This window comes from Hyla sarda, chromosome 9 (genome assembly GCF_029499605.1).
Source record: "Hyla sarda isolate aHylSar1 chromosome 9, aHylSar1.hap1, whole genome shotgun sequence".
NCBI classification, from domain to species: Eukaryota; Metazoa; Chordata; class Amphibia; order Anura; family Hylidae; genus Hyla; species Hyla sarda.
Genome location: NC_079197.1, coordinates 25,811,578 through 25,823,796, shown reverse-complemented (window position 1 = coordinate 25,823,796; position 12,219 = coordinate 25,811,578). Strand labels below are relative to the sequence as shown.

Genomic DNA, 12,219 nt, shown 5'->3' with positions numbered 1-12,219 from the left:
GGCAGGGGCTGGACTAAAGCTCACTGGTCCATACAACTGTCAATCTTCTGTACAGAGAGTTATGGGTAAACATGTGACCCAAGGACCTCCAAAGGTCCTCCAGTATACCATAGAGGAATTAACATAGTCACATGACCGAAGGTCCTTTGACCGCATCAAGGTAATTAACATTTATATACATTTTATACATATAACACATCAAATTTAAAGGTAAAGAGGCGACTGGGGACTTACTCAGCAGGCAGACCCCATCCCTTACTAGGAACTCTGACTTTGGGGACCACCACACAAGGTACAGTACACCATACGGTACCGGGACACCACACTTTTACAGCCAAAATGCTTCCAAAGCATCATGGGACATGTAGTCCAAAACATCTGCAGTGCCAAAGGTTGCCTATGCCTGCACTAGGGAATATATTCTGGTCATCAGGATCCCAGATCTTCTTTATAGGAAAGCTTTTTTATTCTTTTTTCTTCTCATGAACACCGTTGTTTCGACCCATTCCACCTGCTTCCAAAAAAGTTGGATTCTGGTGATTTATAACAGTCAGCAAAAGTTCAGATACTGAAAGTCGGCACCACTTACTTAGCACTTCACTATATAAATGGGACTAACATGTATAACATCTCATCAGAGCCGAGCACTGTAAAGGTCCTTCAATGGTTAACAGCTAGGTAGTGGGGTGCTTAAAGGGGTACTCCGCCCCTAGAAATCTTAAAGGGGAATAAGATGTCTAATGGCGGGGGGGCCTGCGTTCGTCTAGAGTGTCGGGTGCAGTGCCGGAGGCTCGTGAAGTCACGGCCATGCCCCCTCAATGCAAGTCTATGGGAGGGGGCGTGACGGCCGTCACGCCCCCTCCCGTAGACTTGCATTGAGGGGGCATGGCCGTGACGTGATGAGCGAGGCGTGACCCGGCATGGAGCTCCGTGCATTGGATGGCTGGGGTGCCGGAGCCGAGATTGCAGGAGTCCCCAGCGGCGGGACCCCCGCTATCAGACATCTTATCCTTTGGATAGGGGATAAGATGTCTAGGAGCAGAAACAGAAGAATGTATCAATCTTATCAAAATATTGATAAGAAGAGCCGGAAAACACTCACCACTCTGTAGTGATAAAACCAGTCCTTTATTTCGGTGCAGGACGTATACGGCAAGTGTTTGGGACAAATAAGGAGCAACAAACTGCAGTAAATCCAGGTTACAGCTGTTACATGCATCAAACGCGCTTCATCAGACCCTGCGGTTCTCATCTCGCCTCAAGGCAGATATGGCCCTAGTGTTTCCTTTTATAAAATAAGACACACAGGGTACAGTACTGACCCATAGATTTCTAGAGGTACCATACTGATATTTTATAACGTGCCAATCACAACTATTATAGAAGATTTCAGCCCTGAAGCCTGCAGTATCGTAAATGACGCTCTGGGGAATACTGAGGTTTTTTTTTTTTTTTCTCTGAAGGATTAATATGAAATTTGCGAAATAAACATAACAGTATCATATACCTTGTATGCTGTTTCATCAAGGCATCCTCTGCTACACCTATTGTTTCTGTAGGAGAATAGTGTGCCAAATGGCAGCATTTAGAGTGTTTATGGTCCCATTGCATATTCTGTGATACTGTACAGGTGCTGTCATGTCCTTGAGGCCTTTGGGTGGTCACCAAATAAACTTTTCTAAACTAACTCAGGCTATGTTCCCTAACTACTCCTAACACCCCTCCCACCTTTAAAAAAAAAAAATCAGAGCTTTAAAAAGCTGTGTATCTTACCTTTTATTCTTGCTCACATAGTACAATTTCTCAGCAGGAGAAAGTGGGCGTTTCCTGGCAGGCATGACATCACTGAAGCCTGCTGGGGGACCACTTCCGCCCTCACATGGTTGCAGTGCTGTGATGAATAGAAGTCTCTGTGCATCTTTCAGTGAGGCTCTTTGCAGCTTTCAGTGAGGCTCTTTGCAGCTTTCAGTGAGGTTTTTTGCATCTTTCAGTGAGGCTCTTTGCAGCTTTCAGTGAGGTTTTTTGCATCTTTCAGTGAGGCTCTTTGCAGCTTTCAGTGAGTTTTTTTTGCATCTTTCAGTGAGGCTCTTTGCAGCTTTCAGTGAGGCTCTGTGCATCTTTGAGTGAGGCTCTTTGCAACTAACAATCAAGCTCAATGCAGAGAAGCACTTCCTGAGTATGGTCTCCTGCCAGGCCGAGAGGAGACCAAACTCACTGTACTGATTGTGGAAGGGAACAGAACAGAGCCACTTAGTGGTTGCTTTTTCTATTACATTTTAAACATATTTATGGGGATAATTTTAAAAGCAAGTGAATGGGAAAGTGCTACTTACACAAGGAACATTATTAAACATTTTTTTTGTGACAGGTACCCTTTAACCCCTTAACGACAATGGACATAAATGTATGTCATGGCCAGGGACCCGCCAGTGATGGCGGACATCCGCGATTGCGCGGATGTCTGCCATTAACCCCTCAGATGCTGTGATCAATAGGGGACTATTAAATGTAAAAATTAAAGTAAAAAAAAAAGTTTTTTTACTTTCATTTTTTTTACTTTCAATACACATATTTGGTATCACCGCAAGCGTAAATGTCCGAACTATTAAAATGTAATGTTATTGATCCCGTACAGTGAACGACGTGAAGGGGGGGGAAAAACGCAAAATTGCTGCTTTTTTGTCACATTTTATTTAAAAAAAAATAAAAATTATAAAAGTTTTATATATACAAATGTGGTATCAATAAAAAGTACAGATCATGGCGCAAAAAGTGAGCCCTCATACCGCCACTTATACGGAAAAATGAAAAAGTTATAGGTCGTGAAAATAGAAGGATTTTAAACATACTAATTTGGTTAAAAAGTTTGCAATTTTTTTTAAGCGCAACAATAATAGAAAAGTATGTAATCATGGGTATCATTTTAATTGTATTGACTCACAGAATAAAGAACACCGTAAATTGTACGGCGTGAAAACGAAACCTTCCAAAATTTGCTAAATTGCGGTTTTCTTTTTAATTTCCCCACACAAATAGTATTTTTTCGGTTGCGCCATACATTTTATGGTAAAATGAATGATGTCATTATGCAGAACAACTGGTCACGCGAAAAACAAGCCCTCATACTAGTCTGTGGATGAAAATATAAAAGAGTTATGATTTTTAGGAGACGAGGAGGAAAAAACCAAAATGCAAAAATAAAATTGGCCTGGTCCTTAAGGTCAAAATGGGCTTGGTTCTTAAGGGGTTAAGGAATAACAATGTATGATAAGTAAATGAGTTTACTTATTCTATTCCGTGTTGTCAATTGGGTCATTGGTTTGGTTAGGTTATGGGACTAATGGTATCTACAGGATCCTTTATACAATTCCGGTATCTTTAAAGGGGTACTCCGGTGCTTAGACATCTTATCCCCTATCCAAAGGAGGGGGCGTGATAGCTATCCCTCCTGTAGGCGTGCATTGAGGGGCGAAGCGTGACGTCACACGGGGGCGGAGGCGTGAGGTCACACGCCGCCTGCCCTGCGGTCGACCGTAATCAGACCCGGAGCGAACACGCTCCCGGGACTGATTACAAACGGGGTGCCGCGTGCATGATCACGGGCGTTCCCAGCTGCGGGACTCCTGCAATCAGGCATCTTATCCCCTATCCTTTGGATAGGGGATAAGATGTGTAAGCACCGGAGTACCCCTTTAAGTGAATGGCCAATACAGATGCTCCGTCTTGGCTTAATTGAATCATTGTAAGGATGGAATAATAGTATGCTTCCCATATAATTAAATCCCTTACACCTCCCTTTATGGCAAGTATAGAATCCGAGAGCCTTACACTGTTTAAAGAGACACCACACATTATCCTATTACAGTAATCTTCTGAGGCAAACATAAGATTATCCCAATAACCTCATTATGTGCTCCATCCTGGACCCAAAAAGTTACTGAGACCCAAAGATGCATGTACCATTGCGTCAACCACTGCTGTTATCGGCTACGGGAAGGAGGACCATTTATCTGAACCATCAGTACTGTCAATCTACATAGGACTTCCTATTTCCACAAGAACCAAGCAAACAATGAGATTGAAAGAAGGAAGCAAATTCTTCCATTCTTTGGATGAGGCTGTTTCCAATGGGCCAAAATCACAAGAAAACCAAGAGATGACTTGACATACCTGTTAGCGTATTAGCCCATTCTTATTCTCAACTGGACAAATTCACCCTGTTAATTGTTGCACCGAAGACGTAAACAAATGCCCATCTTCTCCATCTTTAGCTCCTGACAAGGAATACTCCCTTAAAAAATATAAAATAGCGTTATTATAAAATAGCTGATCACATATCTTTTTACAGCTTCTTGATACGCCCTTCCGTTTTTAAGATGTGGGCTTATAATTTGTCAGACAATTCAAGGAATCAGTCCGGGGGAGCGGGAAGTTAATTTTAAAAATAGGAGTGAATATCAGTTGATGGGCGGGATCATACAGTCAGGAGGTATTTATTAGACTTATACGCCCCTCAATTTAAAACATTTACACTCCCTAACGGTATTATACTGCCCAAGGACATATGAAGAAACTGTGAAAAGGTGATAATGCAATCCTAATTTTTTTGGGTTGGCCACAGGTCCATTTGGTCACTGTCATTTCAACAAACTTTGAAAGAGATTTATTAAAACCTGTCCAGAGGAAAAGTTGCTGAGTTGCCCATAGCAACCAATCAGATCGTTTCTTAAATTTTTCAGAGGCCTTTTCAAAAATGAAAGAAGCAGACTGATTGGTTGCTATGGGAAACTCAGCAACTTTTCCTCTGGACGGGTTTTGATAAATCTCCCCTTTGTATACATCAATAAAACAGACAAATATAAGAAATGTTGTACTATATCTTATCAGAGAAAAAAGTTTCTCTAAAACTGGAGTAGCAAGTAAGAAATCAGGTTACATGGAGGCCATAAAAGTCTATAGAATAGGGAGGCAAAGGGGGAAATGGGGGAAAAGTTGGGGGGGGGTGAGTGGAGAGAACAGAAGGAAATGAGAGCTTATTGGCTTGAGGGCTTGATTTATAGCTTAGACTGCTCATTACTGCTGTATAATTTCCTCAGTGCTTGCTGCTTCTTAGGATGTGTACAGAAACAGAAAAAAGTTTGATCCCCTACTCTGTGCATATGCAATGTATAGGGAACATTATATAAGCTCTACCTACTAGCTCAGGGCCAACTGGAAATTAGAAATGACGCCTGTAGAGCAGAAATCAAAAGTTACCTGAAACAACAGGTACACTTAAATATCTGAGCACTGGCTGATATACTACAGTATTGGAGATAACTCACTTCTGAGACACCTTTTTTCCTTTCTAGAGGAGAAAATGATTTGTCTACTTTGATTGATTTTCTATATGAACCCCCATGAAGTCTAACAATAACTAGTACTTTTTTGGTAATATACCTCAACCCCAGCTTGGTTTTGTTCATTGATAAACTATAGAGAATGGAGAAATATTTAAAAAAAATAGCTCAGTTCTAGAGAGAGAGAGCGTGACAGGTTCTTACTATGGAAGGTAGAATAATTACCCGTGTGTTGCCTTTTCCAGTCCTTTCCAGAGCAAAAAAAAAAAAAAAAAAAGCTTAAACTGTGCAGCTTTTTACGAGAACACTAAATGCTTCCATTAGTCACACTTCCCATTGCTGAAAAGGTCTGCACTGTATTAAAGGGCTTTGGCGTTAAATCATTATTATAGTACATTTTAGATATGGCCCTTTTGGTGTCACAAATGTTCAAATGTTTCACTAGAATGGTAAAAAGGGACCATTTACAGCTTTTTATTTATTTTTTGTTCTTTTTTCGAATAAGTTGGAATAAATATAATGGAATCACTCAATGTTTGTGGCAATACTGACTGGTCAGAAGACGGAACCTGAATGACAATGGAAGGAATGATGGCACAAAATGGCAGGGACTGAAGCACACACGTGGTGACCTTAAAATGGTACTCTGCCCCCAAACATCTTATCCCATATCCAAAGGATAAGATTTCTGATTGCAGGGGTCCTGCCGCTGGGGACCTCCACGATCTCGGTGCAAGAACTTCACTCTGTGCCGGATAACTGGCAATGTGTGGCGGAGGCTCGTGACGTCACGGCCATGCCCCCTCGATGCAAGTCTATGGGAGGGGGCGTTACGGCTCTCCGGTAAACCTCTGCCTTCTGGTACAGCTAAATATTTCACATTGTGACTCATTCTGCACCCCGGTTCCTATGTATATTTGAGACACTTGGCCTTTTTCCCACCTTAAAAGTTTGGCTTTGTGGCTGAATTTTGTCCATTCTGGCCAGTCTTCTCAAAACAGAAGATGGGTGTACCTGGGCCCCACTAGTTTCTGCCAGCTATGAGCTGATGGCACTCCTGGACAGAGAGAGAGCGGATAAGGTACAGAATAAGAACGTTCTAATACATAAAAAGTAAAAAATATAAAAAATGTGCAAGGGAAAAGTAAAGCAGTTGTCCATATGAAACAATCAGATATATTTTTTAAGGTACAAAAAGGAATCGTAATGATGTAAGAAACAATAACAATATTGTTAATAATGGCCAACATCTCACAATTTCATGTGCCCAAGTTTTTAGCCATGAATTTGCCTTAAAGGGGTACTCCGGTGCTTAGACATCTTATCCCCTATCCAAAGGTGACAGCTGTCGCGCCCCCTCCCATAGGCTTGCATTGAGGGGGCAGAGTGTGACGTCGCACGGGCGGAGCCTTGACGTCACAACGCTCCGGCCCCGTGATCGACAGTAATCAGACCCGGAGTGAACACGCTCAGGGGACTTATTATAAACAGGGTGCGGCGTGAAAGATCACGGGGGTCCCCAGTGGCGGGACCCCCGCGATCAGGCATCTTATCCCCTGTCCTTTGGATAGGGGATAAGATGTCTAAGCGCCGGAGTACCCCTTTAAAATTAAAACTAAAACAAATAAAGGCGAACACACAGACAAACAAGCTCCTCAGAAGCAGGATAGATGTGATCTGAAGGCGGTGATAGAAAATGATCTGGGAGTGGATGTGCGGATCTGCACGAGATTTAACATGGCCACTGCGACAATTTAATAACTTTTGCGCAACACCGCCAACAAAAATCGCATCCAGACAAACAACAAAAATGATCTAGCCAAGACCATTATTGATAAATAACCCCTGATGTGTCCTTTGTCTGCTGCACTAAGGCCAATCTTGGCCAAACCACTTTGTTTATGGTCCTCAATGTTGTCCATTTCTTTGTGCGTCTCCAAAAGAGCTTGGACAGCACATCTTGAAATCTTTGTCTGGGAGAGACCTTGCTGATCCAATATAACTATCTTGGGTCTTGTCTGTGATTAGTCTTGACATGGTGTATGACCTGTGACATTACACTGTCTTCTAGAACCTTACCTATGTAGCAGAGTTTGGCTCTTCCTCGCCCAGTTTTAAGCCTCTTACACAGCTGTTTTTGTTTCAGTTAAAGGGGTAGTCCACCCCTAGACATCCTATCCCCTATCCAAAAGATGTGGCACCCACCTGTTTCAGCTCTGGAAGCGCTGGAGGATCTGGGTCCCGACCACCGGAACGGAAGTCTGTGACGTCATGACTTCGCCCCCGTGTGACGTCACGCCCCCTCCCCTCAATGCAAGTCTATGGGAGGGGGCATGACGGTCGTCACGCCCCCTCCCATAGACTTGCATTGAGGGGAACGAGGCGTGGCGTCACGTGGGGGCGGAGTCGTGACATCACAGACTTCCGTTCCGGTGGTCGGGACCCAGACCCTCCAGCGCTCCCGGAGCAGAAACAGGTGGGTGCCGCATGCTATATTGTGGGGGTCCTCAGCGGCGGGACCCCCACGATCAGACATCTTATCCCTTATCCTTTGGATAGGGGATAAGATGTCTAGGGTGGAGTGCCCCTTTAATGACTGTATTCCAACATGAATATGACGATGACCTGTTTGGTATAATTGGTTAATGATACACCTGAGTATAATCCTACAAAATCTGTGACTTCAAGTGTATCTAGAATAATTAATGCTGTTTTAAAGGTAAAGGATGGTCACTCCATATATTACTTTGAGTTAGATTTCTCTCCTTTTCATTCACTTCAATATTTTTAAATGAAATAAATCATTAACACTTGTATTTTTACTAAACCATCCTTACTTTGTGGCATTTTTCTTTACATTTTCTAAGCCTTTTGCACAGAACTGTATTTCTTGATACATGCCAATAGCAACCAATCAGATCGCTTCTTTCATTTTTAACAAGGCCTCTGCAAAATGAAAGAAGCGATCTGATTGGTTGCTATGGGTAACCAGGCAACTTTTCCTTTGCACAGGTTTTGATAAATGTCTATGATATCTGGGAACAAGAGGAAAAATATTACTTACTGATACTACTAACTGCCATCAGCAACATACTATCCGATTATTGACCAATACTGATCTATATATTCAGGCCACGTTAGAGAGGTATATAGCCTGGCATTGATGTTACTGACCATGCTGAGTTCCATGGCCGGTCTCATTTATCATCAACAATGCTGAGCAAGAAACATTCAGATCAACCTACCTGTCCATCTCCGCCCCATACCTACCAGGTGTCAGACTGCAGGATGTCTCTTCAAATCTGCTGAAATGATTCCTTACATACAATGTTCTTCTAATGTCTTTATCTACCTTAAAGGAGTAGTCCAGTAGTGACCCAGTGGTGAACAACTTATCCCCTATCCTAAGGATAGGGGATAAGTTTGAGATCGCGGGGGGGGGGGGGTCCGACGCTGGAGCCCCTGCGATCTCCTGTATGGAGCCCCCGACAGCCCGCGGGAAGGGGGCGTGTCGACCTCCGCACGAAGCGGCGGCCGACACGCCCCCTCAATACAACTCTATGGCAGAGCCGAAGCGCTACCTTCGGCAATCTCCGGCTCTGCCATAGAGATGTATTGAGGGGGCGTGTCGGCCGCCGCTTCATGCAGAGGTTGACACCCGCTATCTGTCCGGAGAGCCTGGCCCCCGTACAGAGAGATCGCAGGGGGCCCCAGTGGTCGGACCCCCCGCGATCTCAAACTTATCCCCTATCCTTAGGATAGGGGATACGTTTTTCACCACTGGACTACCCCTTTAAGTGGAACATAGCGTGCTGATCCATAGACAAAGAGAACATGTCCCAATGTTCAGAAGCTTCATTTAGTAAGATGTATACTATTGGACATGTCCCTTTCACTTATGCCAAAAGAGGCAGATTTAATAGAAGATAGATATGAGAGATAGATAGATAGATAGATAAGAGAGATAGATAGATAGATAGATAGATATGAGAGATCGATAGATATGAGAGATAGATAGATATGAGATAGATAGATAGATAGATAGATAGATATGAGATAGAAAGATAGATAGATATGAGATAGATAGATATGAGATAGATAGGTATGAGATAAATAGATAGATATGAGATAGATAGATAGATAGATAGATAGATATGAGATAGATAGATAGATAGATAGCAACAAAAGAATACAGCAGCACACTGCTAGCACAAAGATATAGGTAAAACATGAGTATATAGATACAACATGAGTATATAGATAAAACATGAGTATATAGATACAACATGAACAGCTATACAGCTATGGTAAATAAATAAATAAATGGAAGTATAAAATTATGAAGTTATGAAATAGTGAGGTACTTAGCTTGCAATTGGCGGCCAAATAGCTTGGACCGTCCCACCACGGTAAGGTGACCAGCAGCTGGCACCTGTAAGCCAGGTCCATATAATAGTTTGGAATCAATAGTGCTGGCCAACTTATCCTTTGTTTGTATAACACATATGGGGGAGTGGCTACCTCCATGTTGGCTCTTGCACCCCCACCCCACCTCTATCAGGTGTATAAGGTGTCTTGGATGTTTCAGATCCTGCAATGCCTGCTGAACTGTTCACACAGAGGCATATTCATAGTGTAGGGTCCGTCCCAATGGGGTCACCTTACCGTGGTGGGATGGTCCAAGCTATTTGGCTGCCAAATTGCAAGCTAAGAACCTCACTACTTCATAACTTCATAATTTTTAATTTCCATTTATTGCACCATAGCCGTATAGCTGTTCATGTTGTATCTATATACTCATGTTTTATCTCATATCTTTGTGCTAGCAGTGTTCTGCTGTATTCTTCTGTTGCTGTATATTTAGCCCAGCAGCTTGCACCTGTAAGCCAGGTCCATATAATAGTTTGGAATCAATAGTGCTGGCCAACTTATCCTTTGTTTAGATAGATAGATAGATAGATAGATAGATAGATATGAGAAAGATAGATAGATAGATAGATAGATAGATAGATATGAGATAGCTAGATAGATATGAGATAGCTAGATAGATATGAGATAGCTAGATAGATATGAGATAGATAGATAGATATGAGATAGATAGATAGATAGATAGATAGACAGATATGAGATAGATAGATATGAGATAGATAGATATGAGAGCAACAGGAGAATACAGCAGCACACTGCTAGCACAAAGATATAGATAAAACATGAGTATATAGATGAAACATAAGTATATAGATAAAACATGAAAAGCTATACAGCTGTAGTGCAACAAATGAAAATATGAAATTATGAAACAGTGAGGTACTTAGCTTGCAAAATTGGCGGCCAAATAGCTTGGACCGTCCCACCACAGTAAGGTGACCTCATTTTGGACGGACCCTACACTGTGAATATGCCTCTGTGTGAACAGTTCAGCAGGCATTGCAGGATCTGAAACATCCAAGGCACCTTATATACACCTGATAGAGGTGGGTGGGGTGCAAGAGCCAACATGGAGGTAGCCACTCCCCCGTATGTGTAATACAACCAAAGAATAAGTTGGCCAGCACTATTAATTCCAAACTATTATATGGACCTGGCTTACAGGTGCAGGCTGCTGGCTAAATATACAGCAACAGGAGAATACAGCAGCACACTGCTAGCACAAAGATATAGTCAAAACATGAATATATAGATGAAACATGAGTATATAGATAAAACATGAAAAGCTATACAGCTGTAGTGCAACAAATGAAAATATGAAATTATGAAACAGTGAGGTACTTAGCTTGCAAATGTGGCGGCCAGCGATGCTGCTGTATTCTCCTGTTGCTGTATATTTAGCCCAGCAGCCTGCACCTCTAGATATGAGAGATAGATAGAGAGATAGATAGATAAATATGAGATACGATAGATATGAGATAGATAGATACATACATATGAGATAGATATATAGATACATATGAGAAAGATAGATAGATAGATATGAGATAGATAGATAGGAGATAGATAGATAGATAGGAGATAGATAGATATGAGATAGATAAGAGATAGATAGATAGATAGATAGATATGAGATAGATAGATAGATAGATAGATAGGAGATAGATAGATAGACAGGAGATAGATAGGAGATAGATAGATAGATAGATAGATAGATAGATAGATAGATAGATAGATAGATAGATAGGAGATAGATAGGAGATAGATAGATAGATAGATAGATAGATAGATAGATAGGAGATAGATAGATAGATAGATAGGAGATAGATAGGAGATAGATAGATAGATAGATAGATAGATAGGAGATAGATAGGAGATAGATAGATAGATAGGAGATAGATAGATATGAGATAGATATGAGATAGATATGAGATAGATAGATATGAGATAGATAGATATGAGATAGATAGATATGAGATAGATAGATAGGAGATAGATAGATAGATAGATAGATAGGAGATAGATAGATAGGAGATAGATATGAGATAGATATGAGATAGATAGATATGAGATAGATAGATAGATATGAAATAGATAGATATGAGATAGATAGGAGATATATAGATATGACTTTAATATTCCACTTTAATTATTTTGCAGCTCAGAACAATAAAGATTTATTAACCCGCGATGATATTGGATTTTGCTAATGAGTCACGCCGCGGCCTTTGTGTAGAGGAAATGGTGGCATGGAGCGATATGACAGTGCCCGGCAGGGTGATTGGCAGCATGAATCACTCTGTGTAGGAAAGTGTCCTGTTGTATAGAAGCATTGTAAATCTTCATGTCATGAGGGGTCAGTGATGTCCCTGTATCAACAACACTGATATAATTACAGGTTACAACCATGGAGGATGGAGGATTAGTCTCCTGGTTGTTGTTGAATGGAATA

General features: G+C 41.6%; 1 protein-coding gene and 1 long non-coding RNA gene across 6 annotated transcripts in view; one reads left to right on the top strand and one right to left on the bottom strand.

Moving 5' to 3' along the window:
• LOC130291208 (uncharacterized) overlaps positions 1–8,239 on the bottom strand; it is an 88,008-nt gene extending 79,769 nt beyond the window's left edge. Inside the window, exons 1-2 of the long non-coding RNA XR_008847821.1 lie at positions 8,177–8,239; positions 4,171–4,291 (exon numbers count right to left, since the gene is read on the bottom strand). This is a non-coding gene — a long non-coding RNA (uncharacterized LOC130291208). The remainder of the gene's footprint in view (positions 1–4,170; positions 4,292–8,176) is intronic.
• ATP2B3 (ATPase plasma membrane Ca2+ transporting 3) overlaps positions 1–12,219 on the top strand; it is a 235,159-nt gene that overhangs the window by 130,039 nt on the left and 92,901 nt on the right. The window lies entirely within an intron of this gene.